Source organism: Cupressus sempervirens, chromosome 5 (assembly GCF_028749045.1).
Source record: "Cupressus sempervirens isolate cs-2001-9-10 chromosome 5, ASM2874904v1, whole genome shotgun sequence".
Classification (NCBI taxonomy): domain Eukaryota; kingdom Viridiplantae; phylum Streptophyta; class Pinopsida; order Cupressales; family Cupressaceae; genus Cupressus; species Cupressus sempervirens.
The window spans coordinates 764361838-764389490 of record NC_143122.1 but is presented as its reverse complement, the minus strand read 5'-3'; the positions used below and the strand labels follow the sequence as shown (position 1 = coordinate 764389490).

The following is a 27653-nucleotide window of genomic DNA, read 5'->3' as shown; positions in this document are numbered from 1 at the left end:
GAGTTACTAACAAAGTTGTTGATGCATTGAGCAAAAGATGTTCCTTATTGATTGAGATGAAGGTTAAAGTTTCTTGGTTTTGATGAAATGAAAGAGTTGTATGATATTGACCCTAAATTTTTCAAGGCATGGAGAGAGTGTAGAGCACAAAATCTAATAGATCACATAAGTAAGTATGATGAATATTTCATTCAAGAAATTATGTTGTTCAAAGGAATTCAATTGTGTATCCCTATCTAAGTTCTATGAGAGTTAATTTGATTAAGGAAAAGCATAGTGGTGGATTGGCTAGACATTGAGTTTGCTAAAGGATAAGTATTATTGGCCACAAATGTATAAGGATGTTCAAAAATTTGTGAAGAGATGTGGAGTTTGTCAAGTTACAAAAGGAGTAAGTCAGAATACTAGTTTTTATACACCTATTGTTGTTCGTAAGAAACCTTGGAATGACATTAGTATGGATTTTGTTCTTGGATTGCCTAAAATAGTGAAGAGGTATGATTCTGTATTTGTTGTTGTGGATAGATTTTCTAAAATGTCTCATTTCATACTATGTAAGAAGATATTAGATCATGTTGCTAAAATTTTCTTCAAAGAGATTGTGATATTGCATGGATTGCCAAGAAGTATTATTTTCGACAGAGATAGTAAGTTTTTTGGTTATTTTTCAAATAATTTGTGGAAGAAGATGGGTACTGAGTTGAAGTTTAGTTTTACATTCTATCCATAGATAGATGGATAGACAGAGGTTGTGAATAAAAGTTTGGATAATTTGTTGAGATGTCTAGTTGGAGATAAGCCAAGTAATTGGGAGATGGTATTGGCACAAGCTAAGTTTGCATATAATAATTCTCTGAATAGAAGTATAGGGAAAACACCTTTTGAGATTGTTACTAGAATGTAGCCTGAAGGAGTATCATATTTTAGAGATATTATTGGTGAAGAAAAGAGAAGTGTTACTAGAGAAGAATTTTTTGATTTTATGGAGACTTTGCATAAGGAAGTGAAGTTAAAGATGGAACAAAGTAATCAGAAGTATAAAGAGAAAGCTAATAAGTCTAGAAGACATCATTATTTTGAAGTTGGTGATGAGGCGATGGTTCATTTAAAGAAAGGAAGATTTCCTATTGGAACATGTAGTAAGTTGAAGATGAAGAAGTTTAGACCTTGTGAGATCTTGAAGAAGTTTGATAGTGGTAATGCTTATAAGTTGAGTTACCTAATGACATGGATATATCTCCTATATTTAATGTTGTTTATTTATATAAGTATCATGAGTTAGATGATGAAGTTATTGTATTAGATTATTATCCCAAGAAGTAGATTGAAGAAGTTAAAAAGGTATTGTGTCAAAGAGTTGGTAAAAGCACAACAAGAAAAGATTACTTTGAGTATTTGGTGAAATGTAAGAATAGACCAATTGGAGATGCTACATGGATTTCTCAATTTGAGTTAGATTCATCTCAAGTTGTGACACTTGCATGATTCATGAGAATCATTTCTTTCAACCCTGGTTGTCTAATGCAAAGGATCCTAGGTTACGTTGTAATCCTACACTTTTGTTCTTTCTGCTAGTTGCTATCGAATATCCTTCATTTATCAAGTTCCTAGTGGGTGTTGAGCATTTAGTGGATGTTGAGCTTCTTGATTGATGCCAAGTTCATAATTATTGTCGAGTGTTCTTTGGATGCCAAGTTTGTGTGGTTTTTGTGTGATCTTTGGTTTCCAAGTTTGTATGGTTGCCAAGTGATCTTTGGTTTCCAATTTCATTTAGTTTTTGAGTGTTCATTTGGATGTCCAGTGCCAGTATTTTATGGAGCCTTCATTTTTTGAGTTTTCTATGTTTGGTTCTAGTTTGGCCAGACCTTGTATGTACTTAATTTCATTATTTGTAGTTAATATTTGATGTGAGACAACTTGTGGTTGTGAATGCATTTAATGTAAGGTTAATTTTGTGATAGATTGACCTATGGCTGCACAAGTATTTAAGGAGGTCTAGGTTTGATTTTTGAGTGTAGAACTTGGAGAGAGAGAGATAGAAGTAAGAATGCGAAGTGGGATCATCAAAGATTGTAATTAGATTATATTTGGCTATAACCTAGAAGGCCTTACAACTAGGCATGCATGTTTGATTATTTGATGAAGCAATAAGTCTTTTCTTTTCTTCCTCCTTGGATTGTTATTCTTTGCATTATGTTCCCAATGTGTTAACTCTTGCAAGGTGGTTTGGATAGCTAGGTGTGCCTTTAGCCCTAGTTCTTCCTTCCCTCTTTGCATCATAAGATATTCAAGAATAGAGTTAGGAATGAATCTAGTATGAAGATTAAATGCTTAATATTAGATAGAGGAGGAGAATTTATTTCAAATGAGTTTAACATGTTTTGTGAAGAAAATGGAACCAAAAGATAGTTATTAGCTCCAAGAACCCCTAAACAGAATGACATTGTAGAAAGAAGGAATAGATCAGTTAAAAAAGTAGCAAGAGCTATTTTAGCTAAGAATGATGTATCCAAGATGTTTTAAAAAAAAGTTGTGAATAAAATAGTGTATACTATGAACATGGTGGAAGTTAGGAAAGACACAAACAAGACCCCTTATGAACTACAGTTTGGTCACTCACCTATAGTTAAGTATTTTATAATTTTTGGAAGTAAGTGTTATTTCAAAAGAGATTGTGATATTAGTAAGTTTGATGCTAAAAGTGATGAAGGTACATTTCTTGGTTATTCATTGAAAAGAAAGGCTTATAGATGCTACAATTTGAGAACTTAGACTATTATGGAAAGTGAAAATGTGAGAATTGATGATAAATTTACGATATAAGAGAGAATAGTTGATTACAATTCAGATGATGATGTTGCTATTAAACTAGGGAATGATGAAGTATTTCTTGAGACTAATAATGATTTGCAGAATGAAGGAAAGCCAAGGTAGGAGCAAAGTTTGGAACCTTCAGTAGAGCCAAGAGTAGAGTTAGCAACTCCTACTTTAGGAAAGAATATGATAAAGAATCACCCATCTAAGTACATCATCAATAGAAAAGATAAAGGTGTGATGATTGTAGGACCTAGAAAATGGGCTAATGTCTAACATATTATGAGCAAATCACAAACTCAATAATCACACATTAACACCCTCTAGTCTACCATCACTACTACATTTAACATCATTTTTCTACCAAAATTTTTGACCATCAACTAAATAAATTTAGGGTGGTCAAAATTTAAAGGCAACAATATCTTTTTTTTTACATATAAGACCCGTGTTGGTCAAAATTTTGACCAATATAGGGCTTATACATGCGCAAAGGAAAAAAACATTTTCCCTTTTATGTCTTTACCATGCCTGATTTCATTTCAGGTTTTTGGAGCATTTTTGCATGGTTTTTGGAGAGCCCTGTTTCATTTAGGGCTGGTCTTCAAAGCAAATCAAACTAGACTTTGAGGGTTGCTAGAGAGAATTTGGCATGTTGTTTTCTGATATATTATTTTTTTGTTTTCAGTGACTAGAAGTGAACATGGAAAAGAACTTACTCTGAGCACGTGGCTATATTCTGCTACAGTCAATAGAGTTTTTGGAATAGAACCTAGTATTGATCTTTTGGGATTTGGGAGTCAATATTGTGTATTTTTGTTTCATGTTGTAGACACCTAAAGTACTTCCATATGCACCCAGTCCCTTTTACCAAGTCAAATCCATAACCTAGTCCTAATCAACCAAACTCATCTAGTGCACATCCATTTCACCTAAGTTATTTTACACTATTAAAAAATAATTGAAACATCATGCATGTTGTCAAAAGCATATTGGTAGTGTTGTGAAGGAATAAACATTTATATTCTGAGCATATAAAATTGAGATAGAATTGACTATGTTCCAATTAAGATGAGTTTGTTGAAAATCTTGCTGAAAAGATGTTAGCTGTAAAAATATGGACACTATAGTATATTTGGTCACTTACCTACAAAATAGCAAAGAAAATGATTATGCTATTATAACTATATGAAATGTATTTAACAAATCCAAGAGGACTAAAACATTGTTCTGTAGAGTCACATTAGTCTTTGGCTTTTGTGCATAGTGTAACAGTTCATTTGTGTCAGAATCTGCAACTAATTCACCAAATTGGTTGGTTCTTTCTGTAGAAACCTATGGAGAAAGTAGTGATCAGCTATTGAGATAATATGGGTAATATAAATTAAAGTATATAATCCTATTATTTAAGTAATCCCTCTTTACACTCTATCACAATAAATAAATAAAAATTTCCTTTTTCATCTCACACATGGCTAAAATAGTTAATAATATTAGTATTTAAATATGCCTAAAGCCCCTTAAAATGTTCCAAGAATTAAAATATCTAAAGGCACTTGTTATTATAGTTCCATTATTCTCTCCACCAAGCCCAAGAATATAGGAAATTTGGATGCACACATCCCTTATTTCCCTCATGGTTTCAACCACTTACTATGATTACTAAGCTCATCTGAGCTATTCACAATTTAAAACCTTCAATCTCCACCTTTCATCTTCTCCTTCATCCTACAGGGATCCTATCAACCATCCTTCACAATGATCTCATCATTAGATCTTTACTATCTATTCTCCATTCCAAAATTCTATAAATTGAGCCACTTCCTCATCCATTCCAAGAATCCATCAAGTTTGAGCAAAGTATATGCTGTCAAATCAAGTCATCCTTAAGAAAATGAGCATCTACATATCAATTAGTAAAGGAAAATATCATTAAACAATGGAGGCTTTAGTAACATTTGAGTCAAGTTTTTGATGGTAATGTTGTTTTCACACTCTTTTGTTGACCTCTATTTGGAGGTTTTGTTTTAGCTTGCACAAGAACTTGTTTTTTTTAGTTTGATTCTATTGTATTCAAATATTTTGAAATTACACAAGTAATTGATAGATGGATCACACAATGTTTCAAACCCAAGTGAGTTCCACATGAAACATAATCATAGGAATTGTTCATTAGGCCAATGGGTAATGGAATAGTCTACCTTGAATCTAATCTTTGATTCACAATTGATGTTCAAGCCACTTTTGAATCAATCATCTTTATGTAACTAGATTGTAATGCATTGCTCTGTATATATGATATTTCTAAACAAAAAACTAAACACACTTTGTGTTCTTGACTCTTCCAACAATTTTGCAATGAGCATAAATTTGACAGCTTTAAGTGATGGCATTAGGAGGAGCTTCCATCTAAGATCTTATTCATGAGTGAATCTGCTCCAAAAAGGTCCCCCGTCTTTCACAGACCATTGCATCTGTGTGTCTATATATATACATATATATAAACATGTTTTGTGTCCTTGACTATTCCATCAATTTAAAAATGAACATCAGTCACACGACTTTAAGTGACAACAAAAGACCAAACTTATCATTTTTACAAGCAAGTTGTAGGGATTTTTTTCTTTTCTAGAGTTGGAAAAGTCATCTATTATGCCATTGATGTGTAGATTTCAAGAAAATGGCCATCTTCTAGCATTTTACCTACTAATACTTGAGCTTCATCTATCATTTCTACCTTAGAAAAATTATCAGTATAGGTGTTTCTCATTGCCTTTGTCTCAATATTCCAACCTAAAACACTTCCACTCAACTTTTGAAGCCCATGGAGTGCAATACTAGATCTGATTATTTTTAGTAGGAGTGTTGATTTACTCCTTTGGGGAATGTTCCATTAACCATAACCCTTATTGTAGAGAGATTAATTTCATTCTCTTTTAAGAGTTGAAATATACCTTTTTTCCCAATGCACATGGCTTGGGTAATGAGAGATCTATTTTATGATTATTTATTAATTCTCTTAGTTTTAATCATACTCTATGGTTTCAACTCCTTAACATCACAGTATTCAAGTGGTATTCACAATGGTTTTGACTTGAATGTGGTGTTAGATTGAACACATCAGGGAGATTAAACATAGTGAGGAAGGCAATGAGAAAAAACATTAATAATCAGCCTAGTGTCTTAACTAGTCCACATTCATAATTATTTTAGTTTCCAATAATAGACCTACATTTTGGGTTAATGATTTATATTATGCATCATAATTGACTGGAGCATTAGATTGAACATAATAGTGAAGAGAAAATGAGTAGATACATCAATAATCAACCATAATATCTTAGCTATTCCACATTCATGTGTATTTCAGTTTCGAAGCTTAGATATGCATTTCTTGTTAACGATCTATACTTGCATCTTAATTATAATTATCTTGAATCCATTTGTATCTTTCAAATTTTTATTAGAAAATGTGACTGATCATTGTGAAGGGCTTAAGCATTTGTTATGCCTTGTAGATATGTGGATGCAGTTCTAACTATTCCAAATGGCTCATTATCCCCCATATATGTGGGATGAATTTGGCCTCTGACCATGAGTTGGTTGGCCCTGCAATGTATTTTGGTTGTATGGATGATAACCAGTGTATTGGTCACTACAATGACATGTTGGTGATATCAAAATCTTGTTTCAACTTTTCCTTATCTAAATTTAAAGCTTTTTTTTTGGTTTCAGGTGATGTGTTATCATTTGGGGTTGGAAGTGAAGGCAAGATTGCCATATATTGGCATATCCCATTTGTGAATTTGAAGAAAGACTAGTATAAGGGAACATTTTGGTAGGAGAAGATAATTCCATTTTTCCAATCTATTACCCTTCCCAAATAATTCACATAGGTTGATCTTTTGATGCAACAAAAACCCCACTTTCCACTTATAACAAGTCGTGTTAAAGTTTCATCATGGGTTTGAATCCCCTTGGGTAACATTGTGGGGGAGATTTTTGGCATAATGGTTAGTGTTCCCCTAAATATTTGTGACAAAGGACTAGCCACCTCCTATAGATTTAGAAGTCTAGTGGTTCTATCGACATTTAGAGGTCAACCTTTTGGTACATGACAACCACACTTGTAATAGATGCAACTTGAATAACATTATCTAATGAGGATCTTAGGTTCTTTTGATACTAGTTGGAGGAGTTGAAGTCCCTTTCCATGTTTTTGGCCATCTTGAATCCTTGACTACAAGTTAAAGCATGATTGTAGTAAATAAGATATGTTAAATCCATTTCCAAGATAATTGGTATAATTGACTTGAGCCTTTTTATATCTCTTTAAGTTTATTTTCTCTAGTATTTGAGCTTACAATTGTAAAAGATGGATAACTTATTTTTATAACTACAGATTTTAGTCCATAAACAACACAAATAAATTTAACATGGACTATGTAAACTTAATGTTTGCTCATTTATTTTGTTAGAATACTATAGCCACTTCTATTAGCAGATTAGATTTTATTTTATAAATTTGGTTCAAGTATACTTTTCACTTGATGATATCAACCATTTTAGTCTCAACTGGTTTACAATCTTCCATACCAAACTTTTTTAATATCTCCTTCATGTATTTTGATTGAGTGATGTAGATGCCATTTTTATTTTGCTGAATTTGAAGACCAACAAAGAATTTGATCTCACCAAACATAGAAATTTTAAATTCCTTGTTCATTTGCTCTAAAAATTCTTTGCAAAGATCATCATTCCTTGTGAAAATAGTATCATCTAAAAATATTTCTGCCAAGACAATCTTATCATCTGGTCCTTCCTTTATATACAAGCTACTATTATCATTAGTTCTTTGAAAACCAATCTGAATGAGATAGTTATGCAATCTTTCATACCATGCTCTAGGGGCTTATTTTAGACCATATAGTGCCTTCTGTAATTTGTAGACCATGTTTCTTTTATCTAGATCAACAAAACCTTCAGGTTGTTCAATGTAAACCTCTTCATCCAGTATACCATTGAGGAATGTTGACTTGACATCCATCTGATAAACTTTGAATCCTTTGTGAGTAGCATATGCAAGTAAGGTTCTGACTCCTTCCAATCTTGCAATAGGAGCAAAAGTTTCTCCATAGTCTATTCCTTCTTCTTGAGCATATCCTTTTCATACTAGTCTAGCTTTGTTTCTTGATACCTTACCATCTTCAGTCAACTTGTTTCTAAATATCCACTTAGTTCCAATCACATTTTTATCTTTAGGCCTGGGTACAAGAGTCCATGTCTTGTTTTTCTCTATCTACTCCATCTCTTCATTCATAGCCTCAATCCAACTATCATTTCCTAATGCATCTTTGATATTTCTAGGTTCAAAATCAGCAAGTAAACAAGTACCTTTCAACTTATTCCTGGTCATGGTTCCTTCAGATTTGTCTCCAATGATCTGATCTATTGAATGATGTCTCCTAACATATTTTGCTAATATAGGTTATTTTCCTTTTGAATGAATTTCATTTCTATCCTTTTGCATTTCAACTTTAGGTTCTGGCTATTCTGGCTCAGTAGATATTGGCTTAGGTCCTTCAGACTCGATAGAAACTTGCTCGATAGCATCTAAATGTAACTCGTGTTGTTGTAGCTTGGTTTGAACCTCTTGTAACTCGGTTACTGATGACTCAAGAGTAGAAGATTCCTAATTGATTGGTACTGTATAAGGTTCAATGAAAACAAGCCTTCTATAATCTTCTGGTTCCCTTTTGTTTTCTTCTTCAGTCCTTTCTACAAACTCATCAACTTTCACATGTGCACTTTTTATGACTTTTTTAGTAGACAAGTTCAAACATCTATATGCTTTACATTTGCAAGAGTATCCTAGAAATATTCCTTCATCACTTTTCACATCAAATTTTCCTTTTGTAGATTCTTTCAAAATGCAACATTTACTTCCAAATAATTTTAGATAACTTACATTATGTTTATAGCCATACCATAGCTCATAGGGAGTTTTGAATGAATCCTTTTTTAGCTAAACTGGCTTCAGGGTATGAACTGCAGTGCTGATAGCTTCCTTCAAGTATTTGATAGCAATGCTCTTTTCAATCATTAAGGTTCTTGCACAATCCATGATAGATCTGTTCCTCCTTTTAGCTATTCCATTTTGCTCAAGAGTTCCAGGGGCTGATACCTATCTTTTGATTCCTCTTTCAATGAAAAATTTATTAAACTCATGTGAAATGAATTCTCCACCTTTGTCTAACCTCAAACATTTCAATCTTTTCCCTATTTCCTTTTCTACTTTGGCCAAATACCATTTGAATTTCTCAAATGCTTCTAATTTGTTCCTTAGATACATGACAGTCATCATTCTTGAGTAATCATCAACAAAAAGAATGAAGAACTTTTCTCCAGTATAGATTTCAATTCCAATGGGTCCACATAAATCAGTATGCACAATTTCTAATATATCTTTAGACTGATAGTTTTTACTTTTAAAACTAGTCTTTCCCATTTTACCAATCTGACAATTCTTGCATAGACCGACCTCAGGTTTCTTTATGTTAGGAATGCCTCTTACTTTCTTGAATTTGCTTATCTTGACCAAATTATCAAAATTGACATGACACAACCTTTTATGCCATAACCAACTTTCTTCAAATTGAGCAATAAAATATGAACATTCACCAAGTTCAAGATAAAATAAGTTACCTTTTGTTTGAGTGCCTGATCCAATCAGTTTTCCTTTGCCATCCAGCAATCTTTCTTTTCCATGCGTGAATTCTATGTTGAATCCATTATTGAGTAGTTGTGCCACACTCAAAAAATTATGCTTTAGTCCTTTTACCCAATAGGCATTATCACATATAAGTTCTTTGGTTAGAGAGATTCCTCCTCTTCCTTTTATACAACAAGGTTCATTGTTACCAAATCTTACACTGCCACCATCATATTCTTCAAAATATTCAAACTTAGTTTTATCACTAGTCATGTGATGAAAACAACCACTATCTATGATCCATGTATTATTTTTTCTCATATGAGAAATGAGTGTCATTTCCTCATCATTATCTAACTCATCTTTCGCTGCAATGTAGACAATTTCATCTTCTTCTTCATCAATAGAATCATTAGAATCTTTAGCCATAAAACATGTTTTCTTACCTTTATCCTTGAATGATTTGAAGTCTTTCTTGCCATTGTACTTGTAATCTTTCTTCTCATCTTTGTTCTTCTTGTTTGGGCACCTAGCAACAATATGACCAACTTCTTCACATGAAAAATAGATTAGAGGAACTTTACCTTTATATTTTCCTCTGCCTCTAGAATATTTCCTTCCTAGTAGAGCTTCAATCAGCTCAAGATCACTATCTAAACTTTGGTTTGATTCATCTTCACTTTCTGACTAAGATTCCTTTTTCTTTTTGCTTTTCTCCTTGAGTGAAAGCTTTGCTTCAAATGCTGATTCAATTTTTTTGGAAGCTGGAACATAGTTGTCAAAGTTGTCTAGTTCAAATGCAGTTAATCTTCCAACTATGGCCTCTAGATTTATCTTATGATTTGCTTCACATCTTCTTTCTTGAATTGTAGAGACTCTAATTGCATAGATTGGTAGTCTCAGATGCATTCACATAGCTTTTGTTGCTCTCTTTACACACTGAAAATAGATATGACTTTCAATGCGTGGCACCAACATAGTCTTCATTACATTTTATAAAACCTAAATAGTAATCTTTAAGATATGCACCATATGAAACCTTGTTTTTGTTTATTCTCATGCCACGTGATCCCTATAAAATATAATGTTGTTTAGAAATGGCCTCAACTTTTACACAAATATTTTCCTTTTCCACCTTGTGATTGCTACATCGATCTGAAATACCATTTTCATTATGATGGCTGAAGTGAGAAACCAAGTATCAATAACACCTCCATCATTATTGTCTCTGATCCAAGAACACCCCCAATATCCAAGCCAAAAATATTGCCATACCAGTGTGTACCCAAATTCATACCGGCAACTGAGGTATCTACCAAAGGATTTAGTCCACAACATAGCTTTTTTTCTTTATAAACTATTATCCAAACCAAAACTACTCTCATAAGGAAGATAGGGCTCAACCTTTTAGACCAATAATTACATGGAAATGTATGTGAAATGTCTGATCCTATCACCCACTTCAATTTCCTAATCATTTTTTTTTGTTCTCTCTCATAAGATTTGGTAGACATTTGTTGGTTTTGTGTCTAGATGAACTAATTTTAGAAGTTTACATTACAATATTTGTGAAATTATCCTTCCAAAATTGAGAAGGAATTCCATTTATAGGAGAGATTCTTGGGTGAATCTATCCACTTCTTTATAGTAGCTATTTTTATCTAAAGGAATCTGACAACAAAGAAAACTTGAGGAAATATCACCCTTGTACAAATGGCTTTATGTCTTTAATATGTTGATTTTATTGTACAAAAAGCTAAGTTATCAGTTTGGCACTCATAGTCCCTAGATCTGGGTCTAATATAAAGGTTATTTGAGACCCAGTTCGGTGTAGTAATGCCTATGGGTTAAACCCAACAAACTCAAAATGAACTGAGTTGGTCCCTCTCTGGAAGAATGCCTTTATATATCATCTTAAAATGAAAGGATGTTGTTTTGTTTGCCTAGAAAATCTTCTTTAAATCTCTGCTCATGCTTTTGTATAGACTATTTGTAAGGCATTCTTCCTTGGCTAGGTAGGAGCTAATAAAGCCCTAATGTATTCAGTTGTCTACTATCAAAGAGTCTTCCCCAAATTAGGCCTTTTTCTACTGTGTGTCATTCAATTATTTTCATTGTCATTGTTTTTGCTTTTATACTTCAATATGTGCAGATGTAATATATATAGACATGATGCAACATAAAGTACTGCAAGCAAGATCTTGGTGGGCATCAGTATAGTAGGGTGTCAAATAGTGCCTGATAGGTTGTGATGTGTGCTGGAGAGTTAGAAAGTGCTTAAAACACTTTATGCCATCTTGAACTTCTCAATTAAACCAAGAGCAGCTTTTTCAAAATTGGACCATTGAAAATAGGTAAATACAACAGAAGTTTGTATGAATCAATTTTAATTATATTTAGGATTATGAAATAGACAACAAATGGTTGTGGGCATCATTTCTTAACCTTGTTATTAGAGTATCAATAGTAGAGTTTTGTATCTTCCACTCACCATCAAGCTTTTAACTATCCAAGGGCAAATAGGCAAGAGAAGCCATTGATAAGGCATTGAAAGAGATCATTCAAAAGCCTTGTAGCATGGAAGGAGTAGATTGTGAAGACTTCTAGAAATTCTATTGGCTTACCAAATGACATATGTTGTTACTATTAGACATACTTTTCTTCAGTGCATGAGAAGTAGAAATTCTTAGGACATATCCTAAAGTTGGATTTCATCCACTAGATCCAATATGGATGAGAAAAAAGAGTTGGTTTCCCTTAGTAATGAAAATCCTCTCATCACTTTCCCATATGCCCCTTGAGCTTTGTTTTCAAAGAGTTTCTTCTTAATAATTAGTAGGTAATTTTTCATCTTTTGATGGGAATTGTGCCATTTAACTAATAGTTCCCACATGGAATGCTTGCCAAACTGCATGTAGGCTTTTTATTTTCATCTTTTGAAGTTTTACCTAAATGGGTGCATGTGTAGTTTTTAATGTGCATGAGAGTCCCTCATACAAGACCCGAAGGGGATCATTTTTAAGTTTTTCAAGTTAGTAACTCTGAACTTTTGATCCTCTTTCTTCTCCTTATTATGTGACCATCTTATTCCATTAGCTTGTGTGTTGGTCTAGGTCACAAAAGCCTCGGGCTTATCATCAAAGTAGTATTCTAAATCTTAGATGAGGATTTTTTGTAATGATTGTTATTTTCCAATAAAGTCTTTAATTATAGAAAAGGATTGCACCCCTTAAAGATTGTGTTATTGACACTATATATTCAAATAATAGGAAATGTTCTCATAACAGTCTTTGATGCCAATGTTGTAATGTCATAAACTTGGAACATAAATTGATAACCAATTTGATAAGTTGTAATCCAAAGCCTACTTTCTTGGCTTCATCCAGCCCAATCCAAAGCTGCATTCTTTGAATCATCCAATATGATAATTAATGTGTGATGCTTACAATATGGAAACAATCACAACATTGGCTTTAAAGGGGCCTATAATGTTACATTTTGTGCTTCTGATTTGCAACAGATGAATGATGATGATTTTCTTGATGATATTTAATCTTAATTGATGATGGCTGATTATTAATGTTGACATTATTGTTTTTGAACTGAAACATTGATATTGTAGAGGCCCTTTTAGTACTTGTAAAAAAATGCATTGCTTTGGAGGATTTTGAATTCTTAGGAAGTTGTATAGGTATCTGAGGTATTAAAGCTTTAGTAGGAGCTTTGAGCCAAGGCAACAGGTTGAAAACATTCAATTTATCAGATAACACGTTTGGGAAAGTTGGCGGTGTTTCTCTGAGCCAAGTCATCCATGGAAAAATAGGTCTCACAAAAGTTCATTTAAACTATATAAATCTTGAGGATGAAGGCACAATTGACATTGTGGACAGCCTCAAGGATGCTGCTCCATCTCTAAGAGTTCTTACGATTGCTAGAAATGGTATCACTCCAAAAGTGGCTCCAGCTTTGGCTACATGCCTTGCTGAAAAAAGCGTGTTGACAAAGTTTGTTGCAGCACAAAACAAACTCAAGGACGATGGAAAAATCATGATATGCAAAGCAATTTCAAAAGGTCACGAGAAACTTAGAGTGCTTGATTTGAGTACTACTACTATCTCTAGAATTGGGGCTAAGGTTGCTGCAGAGGTTGTTGCAGACAAACCTGATTTCAGTCGACTTTTTATCTATGGGAATTTCATTACTAAAAAAGGAATTGACAAGGTAAAAAAATGTGCTAAGAAAATTAAGGTACCAAGGGTGAATATGTTCTTGGAGTGCTATATCAATATAAATATGATGGTCACATGATGTATCAATATAAAAATGAGGGTCTCAGTGATAGTGACTATGAAACTGACAACGAGTTAAAGTGGTATGGCATTTATGATTAAGAGTGCTGCAAGAGGTTTCGATTTCAAAGAAATTTGGAATTTTTTTTAAAGTCTTCAAACACACATCCCAATTCTCTTTAATGAGACTGAAGTTTTTTCGCTTGTAATAGTCTCATTACAGTCATCTTTTGGTTCCTTGAACATATAGTCAATGTGGTCTTTTTTGTTTCCTTGAACATATAGTCATCTTTTGGTTCCTTGGTGGCGGAGCCTTGTTTTATATGATGCTAAACTTACTGACTCTATTTTAGAGTCCTTGAAGAATTGTCTGATATCATCTTCGTTAACAACTCGAGGAAGGTTACCAATATATGCAATTTTGCATCCACTAATTTTAACTGTTGGACTTTTTTTCTTTGATCTAACCTTGGACAACTCAATTTTCATGGATATGTCCCAAATAACTCCAATTAATGAACCTTTTTTGTAATAACATCATTTTCTTAATTGCTCTACAATGCTGTAAGATAATATACATTCTTCTGTCTATATGCTTTTCCCTCAATTTTTTTTTTTTTGAGTGGGCATGCTTCTCGTTGAAGTTATTTAGCTTGTGCTATACCTATACTCCAATGCCTTGTAACCTATTGTTCTCATTCTTTTCTTGTGTTTTGGATGTTTAATGTAGATAGGTTACTCGAATATTTTTCGTTCCTCTAGGAATGTATTATAAGAATATTTTTCGTCAAATGCATTTTTGTTTTGACCTTTCTGAAGTTGATGTCGATTTCATCTTTGGCAGGTTAATTTTTATGTTATGATTGCATTGACTGGTATTGATACTTGTGTTTAAAATTCTCCTAATAGGTTCCAACAAGTTTTGCAGCCCAAGAAAGTTCAGATAGCATGGCTTTATTAGCATATAACCGTGCATTAAAACTTGCCATGACAGGTACTTGGTATTTTATGTTTAAATAGTAGTTCTCTCTGGTAAAATTGACCCATTTTCAATGCAAACAAATGGAAACCTTTAGGATTCCTTTTATGTTTTGATTCTTTCGCAAGGTTTATTTTGGTCGTATACTCTATGAGTTAAGCACATAATTCATATAGCGGAGAAAACAGTCTTGATGGATTGCTAGGCAGTCTTGAGTTGGGCAGGTTTGAGTGTTTATGTTGGTGCAATTTCATTGTTTCTAATCGCTAGTAATATTAAGACATGGTATTCTTGGAAACTTTTTAGAGCAGGAATTCCAGTATCTGGCCTTGGCTTTACAGGAGCACTATCATCTAATGCTTCAAAGCGTGGAGAGCATAGGTTTAATATTATTTCTACCTTGGGCATGATGGGAGTTTAGCTTTCTATCAAGTTATCGACATAAGATACTCACTTGGATGTTATATGGGTAAATGACACATGTTTTACAAATTTGTATTGGGAGATCTGGTAACAACGAGTTGAGCATTATTGCAAGTGTTGCTCATTTTGGATGTTCGTGTTACTTTGTGATTTCTGTCATAGGTGTTATGTATCGGCAAGAACATCGCACCATATGTGGAGATCTGATATCACACTTTCAAAGGTGTGTCTTCATTGTTTAAAGGAGAGGAACTTCACATTTGGAACTATTTTTATGCATGAATTTGATCTAGGACAGTTTTTTTTTCATATATTATAATTAGTGATTGTTGTCGATCATTGAATTTTTGTTTCTGTTGGTTATATTGTACAGGGGTTAAGGAACCGTGAAGAAGAAGACATGCTGTCAAGCCAGCTTCTACTCAAGGTAGGTGTCTAAAATACATCCAGTTTTACAAATTTTAAATCATTACTCCTCTATCATGCATCTGAGATGGACCTGTTGTACTGGGAATTCACCAACATAATCATAAAAGAACAATACTATCGTTCCTAAATAATGAATGTAGGTCAATAAGACTGCAATGTTCATTTTATAATAGTTCAACAGGTGTGCTAAAGGGAACTCTAATAGCCAAAAATGAAGAAAAATAGAACTAAAAAGTGAAGGGGACAATCAAATAAGCAATCCTATACCAGGCAGCCTATACAGAATCTTCAAGAGAACCTGATAATATCTGTAGCATATCTCCTCTGTTCTCACTTGAAGAAATTCTCACTATTGTATGTTGAATAGTTTACACTTTCCTTTCGGATATATATAATTTATTTGTATTGTGATTTGAGCTTAGGCTGCATCCCTGGGTAACAATAGCAAAGGAAAATGCCAAGGAATTATTCAGAATGTCAATACAGATACCAAAGTTGCAGAAATTGAAAAGGATATGATACTTGTTCCTTGCCATTCCAAGGATCATTCTTCCAATGATGATGTTGGGATTGGTGAAAAAAAGAGTAATAGAGAGAATGCGCAAGATATACAGGCTAATTCTAAGATCTAACTACAACTGCAGAAAATATACTAGTGCAATTACAATGCAAACAACTTGTAGCCGAAACAAATAAAGAAAACGCTTCAGCATGTGCTAATGAGGCGTTAGTGTCTTCTCTAAAGGAACAAATTTGCAAAAATCAGCACATATGGAGAGAGCTCAAGAACAATTCAAAACAAGGTAATTTGACTAGGATTTCGTAAACTAATTAAGAGTACCTAAACATATAGTTCATTAAGTTTTGTTTTTTATTTTGATCAATTTTTCCAAATTCTCTTCTTTCTCCTTTTTACTCATAGTTTTGACTTCTACAAATGTCAGGAGTTCCTGCCATTCTAGTCAAACCTCATGAAGGTGTGGCTTGCTCAAGTTTTTCTCACTATATTGATATTGATTTGGACCATGGTGATCCTTAGATGTGTACTGCTTATGCCACAGAAATTTATGATAAATTACACATTATAGAGGCTTTTTCTATTCACAATGATCTTTTATTCTTGGTCCGAAAAATTTATATTGTTCAATTGAGCTGATTTTTTTCCATGCACTTTTCTAATGCTTGTTAGTATAATTCTCAGTATTGTTAGATGTATTATGCTTTTAACAACTTCAGCTTATTGTTGTAAATTTTTTGTTATAGGCATATAACTATAGATTCTTGGATGGATCTACAATGTTCTACAGAGGAAGTTGTGAATTACTTTGTTTTTATGTGGTGTTCTAGATATAGATTTAGTTGATACATATCTTTACTAAAAATTGCAAATTTTTGTTGATGTTCTAAGCTTAAATGAAGTACTATAGGTACATGAAGCAAAAAAGTTATCGGTTTTCATGTGTCAAGCTAGACTGAATTTATGACATTTTCTTAAAGCTTCTTTTGATTAATACTTATAGTCATCAATTACCTTTTCAGCTAAAATGGCAAGCATTACCTTCTTACATTGAAACAATTCAACAAGAGATCAATGTAAATATGAGGGGCATGCTTGTTGATTGGCTTGTTGCAGTTTGTTGCTTATTGCATTTCTTCATGCTATCTGTATATTTATTTTTCCCTATTGTAGTTGTGCAATTAATTTTATATAATCAATTCAAAATTAGATTGTTGTAACAGGTTGCTGAGGAGTACAAGCTTGTGCCAGATACACTTTACTTAACTGTGTCCTATATTGATTAGTTTCTCTCTGCAAATGTTGTGAATAGACAAAAGCTTCAGCTTCTTGGGGTTACTTGCATGCTTGTTGCCTCGTGTTTACTTCTTGCCTACTATAACATTTTTTTTTTCTTTTCTTTTCTTTGGTTAGTTTTTAACTACTGCTTTGATGTCACTTTCAAGAAGTACGAAGAAATTTGTGCTCCACATGTGGAAGAATTTTGTTACATTATAGATAATACTTACACAAGGGAAGAGGTACAATTTTCCTTTTGTATTGCAAGATGATTTGTCACATCTCTCTTGGACGGTATTCTTAAAATGAGAATTATCCTTATCTTAATACTAATAGGTGTTAGAAATGGAGATTGATGTCCTAACCTATTTGCGATATGATCTGACAACACCAACAACTAAGAGCTTTCTCAGGTAATGTTTTTTGTGGAGCAATCTTGGTGACTATTTTCATCGAAGTTAACATGAAAAACAAAAACATTGATATATTCAAGTGCAAGCTACAGAAAAATCATGATAAATTAATGTTGTACTCATTTTTCATTTTCCCTTCTCAATTCGAATAGGCGCTTTGCCTGTGCCGCTCAAACATGATATAAGGTAGCTTTACATTCTAGTTTTCTTTTGTTGTATGTGGGAGATAAAATTATTTAATATATAAAAGTATTTTATTCTTACCTTCATAATTTTTGTCATTCAGGTTCCATCTCTACATTTGGAATTCATGGGCAATTTTCTTGCTAAACTCACCCTTGTTGAGTATGACTTTCTTTGTTATGTTTCATCAATGATAGATGCATCAGCTATATTTGTGGCAAGGATGACTCTTGATCCTGGAACTTGCCCTTGGGTAATGTAAATTCCATCGAGTCATTCTTTTGTTTGGTCTTGTCTGTACTAAAATTTGAATAGGATTTTATTGTCCTCGATCTTCAAAATCCTATGCTAGAACATTACATAGACTATAAAGTATCAGAGATGAAGGACTATATTCATGCATTGCATAATTTACAACTAAATAGCAAAGGGTGTGTGTTGAATGCACTCAGGAAGAAGTATCGCCAACACAAGGTATCTAAATATCTTCTAGCATTTAAAATTCTAAATTTATCACCCCCATGGTCAATAATTTCCAGCATCTTTCTTTTGTATTTATAATTCAAATGTGTAGCAAACACGTCTCCCCCAACTTTAATTTCTCCTCAGTTCTTGGAAAACCAATAATAATGAAGTTGAAGCTAATATATTGAGGGTTGAGTGGCTCTTAATTTGGAATGATATTAAGCTCACTACCAACAGATATATCAAATTTCAATGTTGAAATCTATAGATTGTTTAATAATTGACATCCTTTAATTTTTTTCACATTATCTATTTTCAAAGTCTAATCTATGTAAAGTCTATAATATGTACTATTTGCATGACAATCCTAATTATTTTGTTCTCCATATATGTTTAGCAAATGGCAATGGCTGAAAGAATTTATTTTTCAGGTCCTCAAATGCTTTATATAGTCTAGTTGAAATGATTTAACTTGTCACCAGTACAAATGTCAATATCCAGTGTTCAGATCTATAGAAAACCACTAATTTTAGTTTATTTTAGATGGTCTATTATAAAAATCTAATCCTTGTATTTAAATTCAAAAACTAGCTATAGTGGCTGAAATATTTTCCTTTTTCATGTCATCAAACAAGTTTGTATTCCTACTTGAAATGATATATTTGCTTCCCTTGTAGTATTGATCATTGTTGGTTACAATTGTTCAATTGTGTGTTGTCTTTGATGTCACACAAATGTCATATTAGTCATCAGATAGTGCCTACCGAACTCAGAAAGTCAGAAAAGCAAAGAACAATTCCTACCAAGCTCAGAAGGTCAGCAAGGCAATAGACAGTGTCTACCGAGCCCAAAAGGTTAACAAAGATAGCTTGCAGTATCTACCAAGTAGACAGATGGTTACTGAGCCTTCAAGGTAATCAAAGAAATTTAGCTCTTACCGAGTTCACTCGATAATCTAAGAAAACATGACAAAAGCAGTTCTTACCAAAATCACTCGGTAATTGAAGGATTTTGTTCTTACTGAGTTCACTCGTTCATCAAAGGTAATTTGGTAAAAGCAGTTCTTACCGAGTAAACTCGACAGCCAAAGGATTTTAAGAAATTGTAATGTTAACTGAATCAAGAAGGTTAACTCTGGAAATTTTGGAAGCAATATTTACCGAGTAGGGTCGGCTAGTATAGAACATTTACTTATTTAAGAATAATTTTTGTAGCCGATTGATGGATGGTTTATTGATAAATGAAACATGTAAATAGGCTGACCTGACAATCTAAATGGTATAGGTAAGAAGTCAAGTTGCAAATTTAAGGTGTGGTGTAATGAAGAATGAAAAATGAATGTGATGTGAAGACTGATTATTTTGAAAGTTGATTCGAAGGATGATAAGAGATCATTGAAAAGAAGCAAAGCTATATTTGATCAAGAAGGATCTAATGATGCTGAAAAGAGACCTGTATCCAACAAATTCAATTGCATTTTAATCGGGTCAATTCATTATTGCTTTCTAACCATTGTAGCAGTGATTTCAAATCTCTTAATAGAGTTGGTTTAACAATCATTTTGTAAATCCTCTAACAAGGTGACAATTTAGTTGAATTATTCTAAAGACCTCTAGCAAGGCCACTCCTAACAGGGTGATTAAATCCTCTAACAAGGTCACACCTAACAGTGTGTATTACAACCTTTAATAGGGTTGGCTCCTAATAGGGCTCACTTCAGAAGAGTGAAAAATTGTTGACTAGTTACTTAGTGGTTTTTCCCATATTGGGTTTCCACGTTAAATCTAGTGTCTCTTATGTTCACTTTATTTTAGTTACATGCATGATTATAATAGCTTAATCTACCTAGCTACAGCAACTATTTACCAAATAAAAGTAGTTACTAAATCTTTAAGACATCTAAGGGAATTGTGGATGAATTTTTGATAGTAACTGATTCACCCCCCCTCTCAGTTACTCTATCTTTAATTCCAACAGATCATGTGGATTTTTTTTCTACAGCATCTACACTAGGCACCAAAGAAGTAGTTCTAGCATATCTAGATGACAGTCTCACCTCGGAGGATTTGCTTACCAAAGTAAGCTTCGCTATAGCTAGCTCTGGCTATGATAATTTTATGGTAAGATCTTCAAACCCTAACCCTACTCCATGTTGTTTCATTGATGGTTGTTATTGGTGTTATTGATGTGAATTGTCGTGATTTTGACTGACTTGATGACGTTGTGTAATTTTCAAAGTTTTTGATCTAATATTATCAATTTATTAGGACAGTAGTTGTTTCACTTTAAAAGTCCTCAGCTTTTAATTTTTGGGGGCTTGCATTTAATTTTCATTTATGTGGTATGGTTAAGAATTACTCTTCCAATATTTAGAGAATTGATGAATGACTACAATATTACTAGTTTTAAAAGGCCTCACATGTTAGACATATAGATAGTGCAAAGCCGTTTGTAACATTAAAATGGAATTGGCTATGAAGTATCACAATGATTCTAGATGAGACATTTATGTACATTTAAAACTCTCTTTCTATTAGCTTAGAAAATGATAGAGATGTTAAGCTAAAAACTTTAATGCTTTGCTTTCACCGTAGTCATATCTTAGATAGGAATAGTGATCATTATGCATTTTATTAACACTAAACCAACCAATGAAATTGAAAATTCTTAGACAAGTTACTGCTCTGAAAATTTAAAAATATGATTTTTGGAAATTCACTTGCTACTTGAAATTTAAAGTATGATATTAGGAATTCAAATGATTATTTCACTTTGATTCTTTGCAAGGAGCTATTGATTTCGTTTTGTAGAGCAACAAGAAAAAAGCCTCTACGAATCATAATTTATATGTAATTTATTTCATCTTGATTGATTTTTGTGGTGAGATTTAGTTCTACATTTCTCATGTCTCCTCAGTGACAGCTTTGGTATTTCTTTAGAGATGGTGTAAGTGAAGGGCAGCTTTACCAAGTTCTACCTTATGGACTGGATGCTATTTGTAGGGTCAATTTCCTTATACTCACAATAGTACATTCTATTCAATTGAGATTGGCATGGCTCATTAGTTTGTTTGTATTCTCTTTGGATTTTGTTCAAGAAGATAGATGAATGCTATATGAACTATAAGTTCTGTGGTGTGAATAGGCTTGTGCATCTCTTGAGCCAAATTACCAACCCCTAATGACATTTGTTGTTCAAAAGTGGCACCATACTAGACTATTGGCAAACAACCATGCAAATAGGCATTCTATAGATAGAAGTGGGAACATCTTGCTAGGTATGAAGGTACTATAAGGCTATATAGTACTATTCTACTCTATTCAAAGGTGTCAATTTGTAATGTTGATGTGGGTTTCCTATATTTTTAGGCACTGTGGTTGATTCCAAAATTTGCCATCCCATGAAATTCAACTTTTATCTCTGTAGTCATGCTGGGATACATGTATAATACTTATTTCTTAGATCAACTTCTCATGCTTTCTTTTTCCATGTATTATAACAAAAATTGATCTCATTTTTATCATTTATAGGGGACTAGCAGGCCAACACATTATCATGTGCTTTGGGATGAGAACAAATTCATAGCAGATGGGTTGCAATCATTAACAAACAATCTTTGTTACACATATATCCTCTTTCATTAACTCTCTTGATTCTTTTTGTCATGCACAATGCATATCTTCTAGTGTAAATTCCCTTTCATTTAACTCTCTTGTAAATCCCCTTTCATTTAACTCATTTGTCTTGAAGTCCCTAATTCTTGGTTTTTGTTATCTGATAGAAGCTTGCTTGTTATAACTAGAAGTAGATTCAACTCCAAAGATGAATTTATTTTTCTCTAATTCTGGCATGTAGCTTTAGGAGAACAGCAACTAAGTGGTCAACAAAAAATGTCTCCCCTTTCTTAGGAAGGGTTTCTCAATCAAACATGAATGTGGCATTCATCTGGCTCGTTCATATTGCCCTAGGCTATGGCTAAGAAGATTTTTTGACTGGCATGAAATATAGCTTCTAGTACTATATACTAGATCGAAATCTGCCCAAAATTTTGATGGATGCCTATAGCTTATCCCAAAGCTCTCATTCAACAGTTATGAGATGATCAATCAAGAGGAAATAGTTGAGAGCTTAGAGTGACACAATTTTCAGATGATCATATGAAATGAAATGGGCGTACGAGTAGAAAGAAACTAGAAAGACATTGTGTATAGATGAAGGCATGAAATGGATGGTTTTGGAGCACTTAGCATAGACACTCAACATTCTGTACATATCATCATTCAAGATCAAATGGGTCTATGGGATTATACGCATAGTGAATAATAAAGGAGGGAATTGAACCCTCCTTGAGGCTCATAATTATTGAGGTCCACTTTAGCAATGGCCCTTCTTGTGAAATTTCCTTCTAAAGCCTTTCTAATGAGATAATGTGTTATGATCTCTTCATCAGTGGGATGGAACATGAATCCAGGAGGTAGTTGTGCATCACCCATATCATGGTTCATGATATGGGTGATGCACAACTGCCTCCTGGATTCACGTTCCATCCCATTGATGAAGATCTCATAACACATTATCTCATTAGAAAGGCTTTAGAAGGAAATTTCACAGGAAGGGCCATTGCTGAAGTGGACCTCAACAACTGTGAGCCTCAAAAAAAATTTGACCAAGCATTAGTCAAAATTTTGACCAATTCATAGTAGTTTACCACCAAGAATGGTCAAAATTTTGACCAATTCCCAGTTGTTTTCTACCAAGAATTGGTCAAAATTTTGACCAATGCCCTACAGTTTTCTACCAAGCATTGGTCAAAATTTCAACCAATTACAAAATGTTTTCTACCAAGAATTGGTCAAAATTTTGACCACTTCTTGGCAAACCATGTCCTTGCAATTACAAAAGTTTTTGACCAAATTTTTGGTCAAAATTTCAATCAACCAGTAGGTTGGTCAAATTTTTGACCAATGTCTTGGTCGAATTTGGTCAAAGTTTGGTTGAAAATTGGGTCAAACTTTTGACCAATAAAGGTCAAAATGAGCCCGAATGTACTAGTGCATAGAAGCCAAATGAATCAAAATAAGAAATCAAATATAAAACTACCTCTTTCATTTGTAGCTCCCATGTCCTTCTTTCTTCTCCATGTGATGTAGCTACGAATTGCCTATAATGCACACAATATTGAAGCAAAAGTCTATGATAATGATGTGCTATGAGAATACTTAAAGTTGTGATTTCAATGTAAAAGCAAGAGTGAAAAATGAGAAAACTAGGGACCCGAGAACTCAAGAATTAGGACCATAAATGAGAGGAAGAATGCTCATTTTATAATCAATATACAAGGTGAGAGAGTTGGATTTATCACCCTTAGATATGTGACTTGGCACAAGATTCCTTTTGAGAATCAACATGATACATATGACACAAGATGCCAAGTGTAGGATTCTATGATGCTTGGAAGTCAAACAAGGCTAAATATGGTTGAGAATATATGATGCATCATATGACACCTCAAGCCCACTTAAAACCAAGAATCTATGACAAAGAAAGCCAAATATGGATGTGCATAAGAGAATAAGAATATTGGATTATGACATATCTTAGCCAAGTTTCAAAGGAGAATCCATGAGGTGTCACACCCATGTGTCATGATTATGTCAATATTTTGTGAAATATTTGAATTAAAAATCCATTATTCCACACAAATAGAAATTAGTAAAAATGGAATTAATGGTGGAAATATGACTTAGAAAATTGAGAATTTCCAAGGTTTGCGGATGATAAATTAATTAATTGAGGATCATAATTAGGAAGAATAATTAGTAAAAACATAGGATTAAATTATGGGTTATTTAATCCTATAGAGAAAATTAGTAAATGATTGGCCAGTTTGATTTGATAAGTGTGATAGTATCCTTTGATGAAAATGTGATAATGATACGTATTGAATAGGATGATGATAGGTAGACCAAAGCTATGGTTAAATTGATTGATTGATTGAAATTGATAACATGCCAAGGACACATGACATGAATTAAAGATAGGGTCTCCAGGAGTAGTTCTGGGCATCCTACTGCCCCAAGTGTGCCCAAAACACACCCAAGTGCACCTAGTCCACACTTGGTAAGACCAAGTGCACCATGATAGCACCAAGTGCACCTTCAAAGTGTAGAATACACCCTAAAAGGCTCTAGGGGCCAAAAATAGCCTGACTAGACTTAGAATGACCTAAAACTTTGTGCAAGTGCCCAAAATTGTGGAAAGGGCTCAAAACATGAGTGAAATCATTCAAACATGGTCACATTTGGTCAATATTGGTCAAACAAAGGTCAAAGTGAGGCTAGACTAGGTGGAAAGCCCTAGAAGGTTGATAAATAGTGTAGGATGATGTAGGAATGCAAGATGAAGATGGTTTGGTGTATTAGAATACATGATTATGGTGGTGAATGAAGAAATGAATGAAAGAAGACCAAAGAAAGGATATGAGGACTAGTTAGAATGAAGAGAAGACTTTTGATTTCAAAAGGTGTGCTATATGTCAAATGGAGCTTTATTTTGATGAAATCGTAGATGTGAACCATTTTTGAGCATCTACATTTTTCTCCTCTTTGATACAATGTGATTTAGAGTGTTGTGTGAAAGAACATTGATGAGAAGGCCATAACAACATGCCCTAGTAGGAATGATATATATGGGTGCCCCCTCAAGAAATTGATTGAGATATACATATGGAATGTCAATTTGTTGATAATGAGATGCAAGGTAGCAAATGAAGAAGACATGAAAGATGGAGGAGATGAGATGAGGAATTGTTAGTATGATGGGAAGAATTTTGCTTTTGTAAAGTGCACTACATGTCAAATGGAGCTTTATTTTGATATGATAAATGGAATGCAACATATCATGGCATAAAGGGCTAGAGTGCTAATGCAAACCTTTTGTGTAAACAAGAATGATGCAAACAAAAAATGACCTTGTCCTTCCTAAGGCATATATACATGCCCCAGACTCTCAAAGGTACATTTTAATAGAGAGAAAATGAAAGATGACCATGAACCATCTTGGCCACTCTCATAGATCAGTTTATATCATCGAGTAGCATAGGATCATGATCAAAGAAAAAACAAAGAAAAATAAATAAACCACTCACTAAACAACATGAGCCAACAACTATTCTTGTCCATTATTACTTGCCTTTTAGTGTTTGAGGTCTTTAGATAGTGTTTGATAGGTTGATTATGTGATAGTTTTGATTGTTGGTTTAGTTAATAGGTTCATGGTGACAAGTTGGATTGGTTGTTGGTTCATGTTGCTCAGATAGTGTGATTGTCTTGAAAGTGCAGTGCTTTGAGTATTGGTCTACAAAGTGCAAGTTCTTATGCAAAAGGAATGATAATTCACAATGACTTACACATTTTTGGTATGTTTTGTGATTTTTAGGATTTTTGGGGATATGTGATGTTTTTGGTGTGACTAGTTTCTTCAAGACATTCTATATTTTTTAGGGTTTATTTTAGGATATTTCATGATTTTTAGGGATTTTTTTCAGGATATTTTACAATTTTTAATGATTATTTTAGAATGTTTTATGATTTTTATAATTTTTTCATAATCATATTTGAATGTTTAGGATTTTTTCAAGATTGTATTGGAATTTTTAGGATTTTTTTAGGATCGTAAAAGTATATACAAGTGTTGGCTCCAATCTGTTATGCAATAAGTCCAATGGATAAAAAGTGCTTAGGGACATGCCCCCAGTTCAATTTCAAACTTGTGCACCATGTAGATCATATGCCCCCAGACAAGACACAAACTATGTACAAAGGCCCATGATAAAATATCTATAGATTGGTCATGCATTAGGTAAGATAACAATGGATATTAACTAGTTTGTGAACCATGGTGAAGGAGCCAAGGATGTCTTGCAGTATGATGGATATGATTAGGGAATGAAAAAAGAGGGGGAAATAACTAGATGGAATCATGACAGATGGAGGAGCAATAACTAATTACACATGGTGCCTGTTTGCTAGGTTTTCACCATGTTATCTGCCAAAGTGCCTATTTGCCAGGTTTTCACTTTTGGACAGAGTTTTCCTCTTGACTCAAATTTTTGTGCCAAGATGTCTATTTGCTAGGTTTTCATCAAGGCATCCTTTTTTCATGACTTTTTTCACTTTTTTCATGACTTTTTGCTATTTTTTTGATATTTTTTTAGGACTTTTAGATGGAATCACAAATGTTGCTAATGAATGTTGAGAAGAAATTTGTTGTTGGTGTTACTAGCTGATAATCTCTGGATCAATGATTTATTGTAACTACACAAGATTTGTTTTGAGTCTATAGCTAAAATCAAACCACTAAAATGACCTCAAGATATACCTTCATGTACCATATGTAAGATAGTGTCTGTCTCTTGTGAATCAAGGCATCTAAGGATAATTGGGTCAAAAGATTCTTTGTATGGGATGTCACTGACAATGATAGGCTCAAAGGCTTGATGGATAGTGGTTTTATTTTGGGTGTTGGATAGGTTAGGTAGTTGGATTTGGGGATATACAACTAGATATAAGGAAGGATTGGGAGGATTGAGACCAATGACTTCCACATGAATGCTAATTGGGAGAGTTGTAAAAGACTACGTGGCATGTTGAACACTGGAACACTGATATTCATGGCATTATCTTTTTCATTTTCTATCCTTGTGAGCTACTTAGCTTTTGATTTTTCATGGTCTAATGGCACCTTTCAATTTTCACCAAGTGACCTATGCTCGTTATTTTTTTCTTTTCCTTCACCAACAATATGCCAATGTGTTCACTTTAGGAGAAATTTCTTCTATATGATTGTTCATCATAATGCATCCATATATTTCAAAGTTTATTATAAGAGTGTCATTATTGTTGAATCGATCAAAAATTGGTGGTCTACATTGGTCCCAATCCAATAGTTCAAGATAACTTGAGGGGATGTCATCATTAGTGCTGAATGGGCTCTAGTTAAAGGTGTGAATATGGGCATTAGATTTAGTTTTATCATTAGGGTTATGCTTAGAAGCTGGAGGGCTATTGGTTTCAGGTTGGGTATCCTCAGATGCCTTTTCATCATTCAAAATATCCATAGTCTTACACATAGGTATTGTAGTACTCAAAAT

General features: G+C 33.5%; 1 long non-coding RNA gene and 1 pseudogene across 1 annotated transcript; both read left to right on the top strand.

Moving 5' to 3' along the window:
• The first annotated feature begins 14728 nt into the window (after positions 1–14728).
• On the top strand, positions 14729–15775 carry LOC149558149 (uncharacterized). Its single transcript, XR_016352440.1, has 4 exons — positions 14729–14809; positions 15106–15175; positions 15380–15440; positions 15591–15775. It is a non-coding gene; the product is annotated as an uncharacterized LOC149558149 (long non-coding RNA).
• Positions 15776–16583: 808 nt separating this feature from the next.
• Positions 16584–18664, top strand: LOC149558148 (cyclin-A2-2-like; annotated as a pseudogene).
• Positions 18665–27653: the final 8989 nt, after the last annotated feature.